The following is a 14,188-nucleotide window of genomic DNA, read 5'->3' as shown; positions in this document are numbered from 1 at the left end:
AAGACATCCTTGTTCCTGTACTCGGTACCCTCTTGCTACAAAGGCCAACATACCATTTCCCTTCTTAACCGCCTGCTGCACCTGCATGCTTCCCTTCAGCGACTGGTGCACAAGAACAGCCAGTTCTCTTTGCACTTCCCCTTCTCCCAATCTATTGCCATTCAAATAATAGTCTGCCCTCCTGTTTTTGCCACCAAAGTGGATAACCTCACATTTATCCACATTATAGTGCATTTGCCATGTTTTTGCCCTGTTTCTGCCCAATCACCCAACCTGTCCAAATTGTACTGGACTTTCACGACATCCTCCTCACAGCATACCCTCCCATTCACCTTTGTGTCGTCTGCAAATTTGGAGATATTACATCCAATTCCCTCGTCCAGATCATTAATATATATTGTGAACAGCTGGGGTCCTAGGACCGATCCTTGTGGTACCCCACAAGTCACTGCCTGCCACTCGGAAAATGACCCGTTTATTCCAACTCTTTGCTTTCTATCTGCCAACCAGTTCTCTATCCAAGTCAATACCTTGCCTCCAATCCCATGTGCCTTAATATTGCACGCTAATCTCTTATGCGGGACCTTATCGAAAGTCTTCTGAAAGTCGAAATAAACCACATCCACTGGTTCTCCCTTATCTATTTTACCAGTTACATCCGCGAAAAATTCCAGTAGGTTAGTCAAGCACGATTTACCATTTGTAAATCCATGTTGACTTTGTCTGATCCCGTCACTGCTTTCCAAGTGCTCTGCTATTACATGTTTTATAATGGACTCTAGCATTTTCCCCACTACCGATGTCAGGCTTACCAGTCTATAATTTTCTGCTTTTTCTCTACCACCTTTTTTGAATAGTGTGGTAACATTAGCTACCCTCCAATCCATGGGTACTTTTCTAGAGTCTATCGAGTTTTGGAAGATGACTAGCAATGCATCGACTATTTCTAGGGCCACTTCCTTACGTACCCTAGGATGTAGATTATCAGGCCCTGGGGATTTATCGGCCTTCAGTCCCATCAATTTTCCTAACACCATTTCCCTACAAATACTGATTTCTTTCAGTTCCACCCTTTCATCAGACCCTATGTTCCCCGGCATCTCTGGGAGGTTATTTGTGTCCTCCTTTGTGAAGACAGAACCAAAATATGTATTTAGTTGGTCTGCCATTTCTTTGTTCCCCATTATAAATTCCCCTGATTCTGACTGCAAGGGACCTACGCTTGACTTCACCAATCCTTTTCTCTTCACATATCTATAAAAGCTTTTACAGTCAGTTTTTATGTTCCCTGAAAGCTTTTCTATTTTCCCCTTCTTAATTAATCCCTTTGTCCTCCTTTGTTGAATCCTAAACTGCTCCCAATCCTCAGGATTATTGCTTTTTCTGGCCAATTTATATGTCCTCTCCTTGGATCTTACGCTATCCCTAATTCCCTTGTTAGCCACGGTAGAGTCACCTTTTTTGTTTTATTTTTATGCCAAACTGGGATGAACAAATTCTGTAGTTCATCCATTCGGTCATTGAATGTTTGCCATTGCCTATCCACCATCTACCCTTTGAGTGACATTCCCCAATCAATCCTACCCAACTCGCTCCTCAGACCATCGTAATTTCCTTTATTTAAATTGAGGACCCTAGTCTCTGAGTCAACTACTTCATTCTCCATTTTAATGAAGAATTCGATCATATTATGATCGCTCCGACCGAAGGGGCCTCGTACAACAAGATTGCTAATTAATCCTTTCTCGTTACATAATACACAGTCTAAGATGGCCTGATCTCTGGTTGGTTCCTCGACATATTGGTCCAGGAAACCATCCCGTATACACTCCAGGAATTCCTCCTCCACAGTATTGTTACTAATTTGGTTAGCCCAATCTATATGTAGATTAAAGTCACCCATGATGACTGCTGTCCCCTTATTGCACGCTTCTTTAATTTCCCTTTTAATGCCATCCCCAACCTCCGCCTCACTGTTTGGAGGTCTGTATACCACTCCCACTAACGTTTTCTGCCCTTAGTATTTCTCAATTCTACCCATACAGATTGTACATCATCAGAGCTAATATCCTTCCTTACAATTGTGTTAATCCCTTCTTTAACCAGTAATGCTACCCCACTTCCCTTTCCCTTTTGCCTATCTTTCCTGAATATTGAATACCCCTGGATGTTGAATTCCCAGCCTTGGCCATCCTTGAGCCACGTTTCCGTAATCCCAACCAAATCATATTCGTTTACCTCTATTTGCGCAGCCAATTCGTCCACCTTATTACGAATGCTCCTCGCATTAAGACACAAAGCCTTCAGGCTTGTTTTTTAATGCTCTTAGACCTATTAGAATTATTATTTACTGTGGCCACATTTGATTTAGACCGTTGATTTCTCTGACTGCCACTTTTGTTTTTCTCCTTCCTATCTTTTGCTTTTATCCTTGTTTCCCTTTCCTCTGTCTCCCTGTTTGGGTTCCCAACCCCCTGCCATTTTAGTTTAAACTCTCCCCCAGAGCACTAGCAAACACTCCCCCTAGAACATTGGTTCCAACCCTGCCCAGGTGCAAACCGTCCGGTTTGAACTGGTCCCACCTCCCCCAGAACCGGTTCCAATGTCCCAGGAACTTGAATCCCTCCCCGTTGCACCATTCCTCTAGCCACGTATTCATCTGAAATATCCTTCTATTTCTACTCTGACTAGCACGTGGCACTGGTAGCAATCCTGAGATTACTACCTTTGAGGTCCTATTTTTTAATTTACCTCCTAACTCCCTATATTCTGCTTTTAGGACCTCATCCCGCTTTTTACCTCTATCGTTGGTGCCTATATGCACCACGACAACTGGCTGTTCACCCTCCCCTTCCAAGATATTCTGCAGCCGCTCTGAGACATCCTTGACCCTTGCACCAGGGAGGCAACACACCATCATGGAGTCTCGTTTGCGGCCGCAGAAACGCCTATCTATTCCCCTTACAATAGAATTCCCTATTACTATAGCTCTCCTGCTCTTTTTCCTCTCGTCCTGTGCAGCAGAGCCACCCCTGGTGCCAGGAAGTTGGTTGCTGCTGCTTTGCTCTGATAAGCCACCCCCCCCCCAACCGTACTCAAAGTGGTGTGTCTGTTTGAGAGGGGGATGTCCACAGGGGACCCCTGCACTACCTGCCTGTGCCTAGTACTCTGCCTGTTGGTCACCCATTCCCTTTCTTCCTGTCCAACCTCTACCTGCGGTGTGTCCAACTCCGTAAACGTTCTATTCACAACGCTCCAGTATGCATCCAAACGCAGCTCCAGTGCAGCAATGCGGTCTGTCAGTAGCTGCAGCTGGATGCACTTCCTGCACATGTAGTTGTCAGGGACACAGGAAGTGTCCCTGAGTTCCCACATGTCGCAGGAGGAGCACACCACGTGGCCGGGCTGTCCTGCCATGACTTACCCTTTAATTAATTGAATTTAAATTAAATCAATCAATCCCACTAATTACACTACAGTTAAATGGTTTACCAACAGTCCCCGCTACACAAGAGAGACCTTAGTAACTATAAACCAGAGTTAAAGTTTAAAAAAAGAGAAATACCAACCAATCACTTACCTGCTTCCTGGTGACGTCACACTTGGATTACTTTTTACCTTTCTCCCCCGTTGCCTCGCCTCGCTGCTGCCGCCGCGCTCCTCAATCCTCACCCAGGTCCGTCGCTCTGGTCGGGCCTTGCCTCGCTGCCGCCGCTTTTAACTGCCGCCGCGCTCCTCAATCCTCACCCAGGTCCGTCGCTCTGGTCCTACCACAGAAGGCAGTAGAGGCCAATTCATTAAATATATTCAGGAAGGAGTTAGATATATTTCTTAAGGCTAAAGGGATCAAGGGATATGGAGAGAAAGCAGGGACAGGGTACTGAGTTTGGATGATCAGCCATGATCACATTGGATGACAGAGCAGGCTTGAGGGGCAAAATGGCCGACTCCTGCTCCTATCTTCTCTGTTTCTATGTCTATGACGAAGGGTTATCGACCTGAAACGTTAACTCTGTTTCTCTCTCCACAGATGCTGCCTGACCTGCTGAGTATTTCCAGCATTTTCTGGTTTTATTGAAGAAACGAGGGAGTGATTGCTGACAGGAAGAATGTTGGGTCGTCCTGCGCATGCGCACCTCATTGGCGGCTGAGGCGAAACACCGACTCGCCCCCACCTGAACCGCGCACACGTACCAGATGTTGCGGCTCCGCATGCGCGCCCGATGTTCCAACCGCGGGGATTTGTGCGCTGAGCATGCGCGTTGTGGACCGATCGGGACGGGCGTTTGTGGAGCAGGAGGGAGAGCGCAGGGGCCATGAGCACATGCGCGGGACTCAGCGTCAACAGAGCGCTTTCTGGAGCGCCGGGGCTTGTGGGTATTACAGCTGCCATTACTGCTGATCCTTTCAACCAACCTGTGCAGCAACTGGAGCCTGAAAATCAGCTTCACTGCCCCTAGGGTCGGAAAGAGGAAAATTAAACAACAGTTTGTCTCTGATCCTTTTCTGATCTGAATTTACAGGGTCATAGAAGTGGAGCAGTTACAGGTGGGAAGCTCAGACCAAACATCACGTCAAGATCTGACAGTCGCTCGATTCATCAGGACCTGAATATCATCGGCCTTTGCACATGGAAGGAGAAAGCAGCGATCGCAGCGATGACAAACCGCACACATGTTCAGTGTGTGGACATGGATTCAGCCGATCGCCTGACCTGACGAGACACGTGCACCGTCACACTGGGGCGAAACCGGCAAAGGTGGGGACGGTGGGAAGGGATTCAGTTCCCCGTCTGCAATAGAAGTTCAATGGCGCAGTCGCACCAGGGACAGTCCATTCACCTGCTCTGTGTGTGGAAAGGGATTTGTTCGTTCATCCCACCTGCAAACACACCAGCGAGTTCACACTGACGAGAGACCATTTAACTGTTCTGACTGTGGGAAGAGCTTTAAAAGCCCCCAGTATCTGAAGCATCACCAGCGAGCTCACACTGACGAGAGACCCTTTAAATGTTCTGACTGTGGGAAGAGCTTTAAAAGCTCCAGCGAGTTCACACTGGGGAGAGGCTGTTCATCTGCTCCGTATGTGGGAAGGGATTCACTGAATCATCCCACCTGCTGGCACATCAGCTTGTTCACACTGGAGAGAACCCCTTTAAATGTTCTGACTGTGGAAAGAGCTTTAAAAGCTCTGGGGAGCTGAAGAGACACCAAAACCTACACACTGGGGAGAGGCCGTTCACCTGCTCTGTGTGTGGGAAGGGATTCACAGAGTCATCCACCCTCCTGTCACACCAGCTTGTTCACACTGACAAGAGACCCTTTCAATGTTCTGACTGTGGGAAGAGCTTTAAAAGCTCTAAGCACCTTAAGAGACACCAGCGTCTTCACACTGATCATAGAATCTAACAGCACAGAAGGAGGTGATTTGGCCCATCGTGCCTGTGCCGGCTCTTTGAAAGAGCTGTCCAATTTAGTCCCAAATCCCAGCTTTATCCCCAGAACTCTGCAAACTAGTCCTCTTCAAGGACACGTCCAATTACCGTTTGAAAGTTCCTGTGGAACCTGATTCCAGCATCCTTTCAGATGGTGCATTCCAGACCTTAACAACCCTCCCTGTGAAAACAATTCTCCTCATTTCCCTCTAGTTCTTTTAGCAACTATTTTAAATCTGTGACCTTTGGTTACCGACCCACTTGCTCGATCAAAACCGCTCATCATTTACGCGCCGCCATCTTGGTGGAGCGAAGACGAACTAGTTCCACCTGCAGCACAGCGCATGTGCGGCCATCTTGGTAGAGGAACAGAGAGTGGGCGGGGCTTCAGGGTCCCAGTGACCAGGAGAGACAATCATTGACTCACTGATTCTATTCTCACTCTGCACACAGCGGGTGTGGAACTGAACCCAACCAGAGGAGAGGGAGGGAGAAAACTGGGAGCGGAGGAAAGAAATGTTGGAGATGGTGCGATGGGTTTAGATTTCAGCACGGAGGAGGGAGAGTGTGTGGGACGGGGATTTACAGCTTTGGGGGAACAAGAGAGGAAAGAATGTTCCATGGAAACTAGAATAGTCTGTTCTGAATTTCTATCCTGTACATACAGTGATGGCTTTTGTAAACTCCTTTTACAGGGTATTAGAAGGGGAGGATTTACAGACGGGAAACTCAAACCAAACATCACATCAAGATCTGACAGTCACTCCATTCATCAGGACCTGAATATCATCGGCCTTTGAATGTGGAAGGAGGAATGTTTGTCTGTTCTGTCTGTGGGAAAAGATTTCAAACATCAGTGTGACCGGAAAAGCACTGAGACACACACACCCGAGTGAGAGTGTTCTAGAGCACTGACTGTGGAAAAAGCTTTAACCAGTTACACAACCTGAAAAAACATCGCACCATTCACAGCGGGGAGAAACCATACACGTGTTCTGTGTGTGGACGAGGCTTCAACCGATCGTCCAACCTGGAGAGACACAAGGACTCCCGCACCACGTAGAAACCATGGAAATGTGGGGACTGTGGGAAGAGATTCAATTATCCATCCAAGCTGGAAACTCATCGGCGCACTCATGTGTATTGAATGTGGGAAGGGATTCACTCAGTTATACCATCTCCAGATACACCAGCAAGTTCACACTGGGGAGAGGCCGTTCACCTGTTCTGTGTGTGGGAAGGGATTCACTCAGTCATCCCATCTTCTGACTCACCAACTTGTTCGCACTGTTAAGAGACCATTTAGATGTTCTGACTGTGAGAAGAGCTTTAAAAACACAAGCGACCCGCTGACCCACCAACGCACTCACACTGGGGAGAGACCATTCACCTGCTCGTGTGTAGGAAGGGATTCACTCAGTCATGCACTCTGCTGAGACACCAGCGAGTTCACACTGAGGAGCGATCTTTCACCTCTTATTGTGGGAAGGTTTTCACTTGGAAGTCTAACCTGCTTAATCACCAGCAAGTTCACACTGGGGAGAAACCATTCACCTGCTCCGTGTGTGGGAAGGGATTCACTCAGTAACGCACTCTGCTGAGACACCAGCGAGTTCACCAGTGATTGCAGAGGTTGGAATCTGCTGTTATTGCTGCTGTTAATCACATCCAGGACTGAACCATGTTCACTCTGGCAATTGGGCTTTGTTTCTGCTGATGTTAATAACTAGAATAACTGGGCTTGAGATTAATATTCTGGACAAATATTAAATAAATCAGCTTTGTTTCAAACACACAGGCCCTGAAATTAGATCGGGGGCTTGCCGTGTGTGCAAGCCCCCGATCTGCACTCACCCTGCGTGCTGACATCTGAAGCCCGGGCCTGCTTGCATTTCCTGTCACAGGCCCGGTTCAGCTGTCGGCGCACTGTGCTAACCTGATCCAGCGGCGTAGTTAGTGCGATGTGCCGGCTGGGATCAGGTGAGCACTGTGCAGCCAATCAGGGGAGGGGAAACTCATTCATGAGTTTGACAGTAAGAGCTTTCAAACTCATGAAAAGTATGGGCTGCCAAAACACTATTTAAACTTTAAATAAAAATTTTAAAAACATCCCAATCATTAAATTAAGTATAAATAAGTTAAAAAAATAATTTAAACAATTTTTTTTTTGAAAAAATAAATTTTTAATAAAAAGGGTCTAAAACTAAACTTACCTTATTGTAGATTCTTTAAAATAATAAACCTGTGGAAATTTTTTTTCTAAATTGCACTAAAACACCACTTACCTATAAAAATAAATACTTATGTGTGCTTTTTACAAGCGTAAAGACCGGAGGCCTTTAGACATGCGCAAATCCCCCAAAACAGAGGAAATCCAAGACGCATGCGCTGCCCCCTACAGCGCACGTGCTAGCCTCTTCACCTCTTGGGTTAGAGGAGAGGAAATGCCGGTTTTCAGCGCATGCGCTGTGCATGCTGAAAACTGGCATTTCCTCCGGCCAGACGTGCGAGTACCCCTTCCGTACTCACGCATTTGGGGAGGAATTACTGCCCCATTGTGTGTCTAATATTTGATTTCTCCATGATAAGAGGAGACTAATTGATGTTCTGTTACTGACTGTTCCATTTTTGGGCCTTTTCTTACTCTGGATTATTTCAGTTCTCATCTAGTTCACCTACCACATCAAACCCCAAACTTGTTCCATTTGTGTACACGGCTTGTGGGTGTCATAGACTGAACTGTAGTGTCTCACTTTACACTCATCTGAAATTCCTTTGAACCGCCCCTTTACAGAACTACCTTGCATAAGATTTGAAATCTGTTACTTTCTGTATCATTTAACATCTCTTGGATCCGATTTAAAAAAAAACTCCACACATACTGCATGTGACAGCCTTAGAAATGTTCTGATCTTTGTAATTGTCATTGCTGATTTTGATGGTCTCTTTGATTTAATCTCTTGTTACTAACATACCTTGCACTATTTCTTTAATCGAGATAATTGGTTCAAATACTTCCTTTATCAGGTCTTTAGCTCCTCCATTGATCCCTGTCAATAATCCTTGGTCAGGGGCTGGGGTTAAGGTGTAGGTTTAGGGGTTATTGGTTAGGATTGGGGTTAGTGGTTGGGGCTAGTAGTTATTTGTTAGGATTGGAGTTAGTGGTTGGGGCTCGTGGTTATTGGTTAGGATTGGGGTTAGTGGTTGGGGCTAGTGGTCATTGGTTAGGATTGGGGTCTGGTTGGGGCTAGTAGTTATTGGTTAGGATTGGGTGTTAGTGGTTGGGGCTAGTGGTTATTGGTTAGGATTGGGGCTAGTGGTTGGGGCTCGTGGTTATTGGTTAGGATTGGGTGTTAGTAGTTGGGGCTAGTGGTTATTGGTTAGGATTGGGGTTAGTTGTTGGGGCTCGTGGTTATTGGTTAGGATTGGGTGTTAGTGGTTGGGGCTTGTGGTTATTGGTTAGGATTGGAGTTAGTTGTTGGGGCTAGTCGTTATTGGTTAGGATTGGGTTTAGTGGTCAGGATTGGGGTCAGTGCTTGGGGGTAGTCGATAGGATATTAGGCTGAGGAAATAGTGATTGTTAGAAACCACTATCGACAATGCCAGTGTCACTAGACGCGTCCTTTTCCATTTCATGTTTTTGAACCTCACGCAGACGAGTCACAAAACAGCCTCATGAATTGTTCATTCAAGGAACCTTCTTTCTGGCCCGAGCCTGATTTCCTCTCTTCTTTCACATCTCTACAATTCTCACAGAAATAGACATCACGGACATTAGACTTTGTGATTTTGGACAAGAACAGGCGGAGCCAGGTATTGTGCAGATTACATCCAGTCATCAGCCTGCCTGAAAAGGGCTTCTGACAACCTGTCACCAGGCCCCACCAATCACCATCTGATTCCACCATCATGTCTTCGTCCATTACCCGCCTTTCACCCTCACTAGAGCTGGTTTCACAACCATGACCATTCTCCACACTGAGGCTCCCAGATTCCCATTTATAGCCTCAGTGTAAGTGGTCCCTGGATTTGGTGTCACAGTGTAAGTGGTCCCTGGATTTGGTGTCACAGTGTAAGTGGTCCCTGGATTTGGTATCAAAGTGTAAGTGGTCACAGACAATAACTTGCATTTATATAGTGCCTTTAACATAGTAAACATCCCATGTTGCTTCACAGGAACATTTTCAAACAAAATTTGACCGAGTCATATAAGGAGATATTAGGGCAGGTAACCAAAATCTTGGTCAAAGAGGTAGGTTTTAAGGAGTATCTTAAAGGAGGAAAGAGTGGCAGAGAGGTGGCGAGGTTTAGGAATGAAATTCCAGAGCTTGGCAACATAGGAACAGGAGTAGGCCATTCAGCCCCTCGAGCCTGCCCACCATTCAATGAGATCTTACTCCATATACCCGCCTTTACCCCATAGTCCTTAATACCTTTGGTTAACACAAGTCTATCAATCCCAGATTTAAAATTAACAATTGACCGAGCATCAACTGCTGTTTGTGGAAGAGGATTCAAAACTTCTAACACCTTTTGTGTGTAGAAGTATTTCCTAACTTCACTCCTGAAAGGTCTGGCTCTAATTTTTATATTCTGCCCCCTAGTCCTAGACTCCCCAACCAGCAGAAATAGTTTCTCTCTATCAGTTCCCCTTAATATCTTGAAAACTTCAATCAAATCGCCTCTTAACCTTCTAAATTCCAGGAAATACAACCCTAATTTGTTTAATCTCTCCTAATTTAACCCCTGGAATCCAGGTATCATTCTGGTAAATCTACGCTGCACTCCTCCCAAGGCCAACATATCCTTCCCAAGGTGTGGTGCCCAGAACTGCTCTCAGTACCCCAGGTGTGGTCTAACCAGGGCTTTGTATAGCTGTAGTGTAACTTCTACCCATTTGTATTCTCGTCCTCGAGATATAAAGGCCAGCATTCCATTAGCCTTTCTGATTATTTTCTGTACCTGTTCATGACATTTTAATGATCTATGTACCTGGATCCTCAAGTCTCTTTGGACCTCCACTGTTTCTAGCTTTTCACCATTTAGAAAGTACTCTGCTCTATCCTTTTTAGGTCCAAAGTGGATGACCTCACATTTGCCTACATTGAAATCCATTTGCCACAGTTTTGCCCATTCACTTAATGTATTAATATCTCTCTAATTTTATGCTTCCATCTACAATGCTTACAATGCTACCTATCTTTGTGTCATCGGCAACTTGCATATGTGGCTTTCTATCCCATCATCTAAGTCATTAATAAATATGGTGAATGGTTGAGGCCCCAACACAGACCCTTGCTGGACAGCGTTAGTCACATCCTGCCAATTAGAGTCCCTGCCCATTATCCCCACTCTCTGTCTCCCGCTACTCAGCCAATTCCATGGGCTTCAACTTTAGCTAACAGACTCTTATAAGGGACTTTATTAAATGCCTTCTGGAAGTCCATATAAATAACATCCATAGACATTCCCCCATCTACTTCAATCACCTCTTCAAAATATTCAATCAGGTTCAGCAGGCATGACCGACCTTTCACAAATCCATGCTGGCTCTCTCTAATCTGCTGAAAATTTTCAAGGTGTTCAGTCACCCTGTCCTTAATTATAGACTCTAGTAATTTCCCGACAACAGATGTTAGGCTAACTGGTCTCTAATTCCCTGGTTTCCCTCTCTCACCAATCTCAAATAGCGGAGTGACATGCGCAATTTTCAAATCTGATGAAATGGTTACCAAATCGAGAGAACTTTGGAAGATTATAGTTTGGGCATCTGCAATGTTCTCACCTACTTCCTTTAAAACCCTGGCTTGGAAACCATCTGGTCCTGGGGATTTGTTACTCTTTAGTGCCATTATTTTCTTTGCTATTTTGGTGAGTCCCCGTCCCTGATTCAATATTAGTTTCCTTGGGATGTCCGGCATGCTATCCTCTTCCACTCTGTAAATACTGACGCAAAATAATTATTCAACATGTCCACCTTTTTCCTTATTATCATTTACAATGTCACCATTATCAGTTTTCAAGGGGCCCACATTGCTCCTGACCACCCTCTTTTTCCTAATTATAATTGTAATAAAAATTGTGTTGAATTTGATAATCCTTACAAGTTTCTTTTCATACTCCCTTTTTGTAGCTCTTGCTGTCTGTTTTGTCACTCTTTGTTGTTCTTTGTATTTCTCCCAATCACCAGGATTTGTGCTATTTATTGTATTTCGGTGTACTTGTTCTTTTAGTTTGATGTTGTCCCTTCTCTCTTTAGTCGTCCATGGCTGGGGTTTTTTGGTAAGTAGAGCTCTTGCCCCTCGGGGGTAGAAGCTGGTTCTGTATCACCGTAAATTATTTTTTGAACATCTCCCACTGATCATCTGTCGTTTTACCCATTAACAGATTTCCCCAGTTTACTGTGGACAGTCTCTGTCTCATCCTGTTGAAGTTGCCCTGAACTAACACTAGAATCTTAGTAGCTGTTTTGCATTTCTCCCTTTCAAACATAATGTGGCACTCGATCATGTTATGATCACTGTTAGATAAATGTTCACGCACCGTGAGGCTGTTCACTAAATCTGGTACATTACTAAATCTAACATGGCCTGTCCCCTTGTTCGTTCTAGGACATATTGTTGCAGAAAATCATCCTGAACACACATGAGAAATTCACCCGAGAAGATGATAGAGACCAAAGTGCCATTTGCCCCTCTCAGTGTGGCCCTGAAGGACTGTGTCCAGGCTGAAGTTCTGTTCCCGCCGTACGATCCTCCCCCAGATTGTCCTTTCTGAGCTCCAGTCAGGTGATGTTAAACACTCAGGTGGGAAAGACAAAAATCTACAACAATGTGTTTAAAACAAAACTGATTTATTTCACATATATCCAGAATATTGAACTCCAGCCCAGTTGTAGTGGTTATTAACATCCACAGAAACAAGCCCCAACTGTCAGAATGAACATGGTTCAGTCCTGGATGTAATTAACAGCAATAACAGCAGAATCCAACCCCTGCAGTCACTTGTGAACTCGCTGGTGTGTCAGCAGGTTGGATGACTGAGTGAATCCCTTCCCACACACGGAGCAGGTGAATGGCCGCTCCCCAGTGTGAAGTCGCTGGTGTGTCAGCAGGTTGGATGACTGAGTGAATCCCTTCCCACACACGGAGCAGATGAACGGCCTCTCCCCAGTGTGAACTCGCTGATGTCTCAGCAGGTTGCCTACCAGAGTGAATCCCTTCTCACATACGGAGCAAGTGAACGGCCTCTCCCCAGTGTGAACTCGGTGGTGTATCAAAAGGTCGGATGACTGAGTGAATCCCTTCCCACACACGGAGCAGGTGAAAGGCCTCTCCCCAGTGTGAACTCGCTGGTGTCTCACCAGCTCTGCAGAACTTTTAAAGCTGTCCCCACAGTCAGAGCATTTAAAAGGTCTCTCCCGAGTGTGAATGAGCTGGTGTGATCGGAGCGGGGATGAGTGAGTGAATCCCTTCCCACACACAGAGCAGGTGAACGGTCTCTCCTCAGTGTGAACTCGCTGGTGTGTCAGCAAGTGGGATGACTGAGTGAATCCCTTCCCACAGATGGAGCAGGTGAATGGCCTCTCCCCAGTGTGACTGCGTCGATGAGTTTACAGCTGGTATGGGTAATTGAATCCCTTCTCACAGTCCCCACATTTCCATGGTTTCTCCATGGTGTGGGTGTCCTTGTGTCTCTCCAGGTTGGATGATCAGTTGAAGCCTCATCCATACACAGAACAGATGTACGGTTTCTCCCCGCTGTGAATGGCGCAATGTTTTTTCAGGCTGTGTAACTGGTTAAAGCTCTTTCCACAGTCAGTGCACTGGAACACTCTCACTCGGGTGTGTGTGTCTCGGTGCTTTTCAAGTCACACTGATGTTTGAAATCTTTTCCCACCAGAAGAACAGACAAATAATTCTCCTTCCACATTCAAAGGCCGATGATATTCGGGTCCTGATGAATGGAGTGACTCTGTCAGATCTTGATGTGATGTTTGGTGTGAGTTTGCGGTGTGTAAATGCTGCTTTTCTCACAGCCTGTGAAAGGAGTTTACAAAAGCCATCACTGTGAGTCCAGGATAGAAATTAACAAGATTCTCTCCTCCTGGTTCCTGGCCAAAGGGGCCGCGCATACGCCCTGCTGCCCCCTGAGCCTCTCAAGATGGCGGCCGTTACCCCGGGCATGTCACTGGGAGAAAGCCCCGCAGCTGCCGCCCCGCTCGGGGCAAACGCCCGGCCCGGAGGCTCTTGTTCGGGGCCTGAGGCCCACCCCGGGTGTGTGTGAAGCGGATAATGTTGAGTGTTTTAATAATGGGGGCTGGGGCCGCACTCGGGGTGTGAGCAGCCCGCGTCCCCCCGGGGTTCATTAATCTTTTATTTAAATCTGGTAGTACTTGTTACAATTCATCAATTACATGATAAATCCATTACATTCATTAACCACAATAAGGCTGAGCCTTAGAAGAAACAGCTTTAGGATTAATAGTACAAATACCATAATAAATTTTTCCAGACAAAACCAATGTCAACAATACAGGTACCCATAGTAAAAAACAATACATACCAGTCCTACTGGCAATCTAGTAACTCTTTATTTTTGCTTGGTATAACCTGTTGCACTTTTTTTTTAATTTTAACATTCAAGTACCACAGTACTTATACAACTCAACAGTTACATAGTAAATCCATTACATTTATTGACCAATTATGGTCAACAATATAAATACAACAATAAATTTTACAGGTAAATCAA

General features: G+C 45.6%; 1 long non-coding RNA gene and 1 pseudogene across 1 annotated transcript; one reads left to right on the top strand and one right to left on the bottom strand.

Moving 5' to 3' along the window:
• Positions 1 to 1,674: 1,674 nt before the first annotated feature.
• Positions 1,675 to 12,405, top strand: LOC147118417 (uncharacterized). Its single transcript, XR_015077905.1, has 2 exons — positions 1,675 to 4,759; positions 6,130 to 12,405. It is a non-coding gene; the product is annotated as an uncharacterized LOC147118417 (long non-coding RNA).
• Positions 12,365 to 13,124, bottom strand: LOC147118416 (uncharacterized; annotated as a pseudogene).
• Between the last annotated feature and the right edge of the window lie 1,064 nt (positions 13,125 to 14,188).

This window comes from Somniosus microcephalus, chromosome 4, assembly GCF_052327205.1.
Source record: "Somniosus microcephalus isolate GS21.2 chromosome 4, FLI_Smic_1.0, whole genome shotgun sequence".
Taxonomy (NCBI): domain Eukaryota; kingdom Metazoa; phylum Chordata; class Chondrichthyes; order Squaliformes; family Somniosidae; genus Somniosus; species Somniosus microcephalus.
This window is presented reverse-complemented; position numbering and strand designations above follow the sequence as displayed.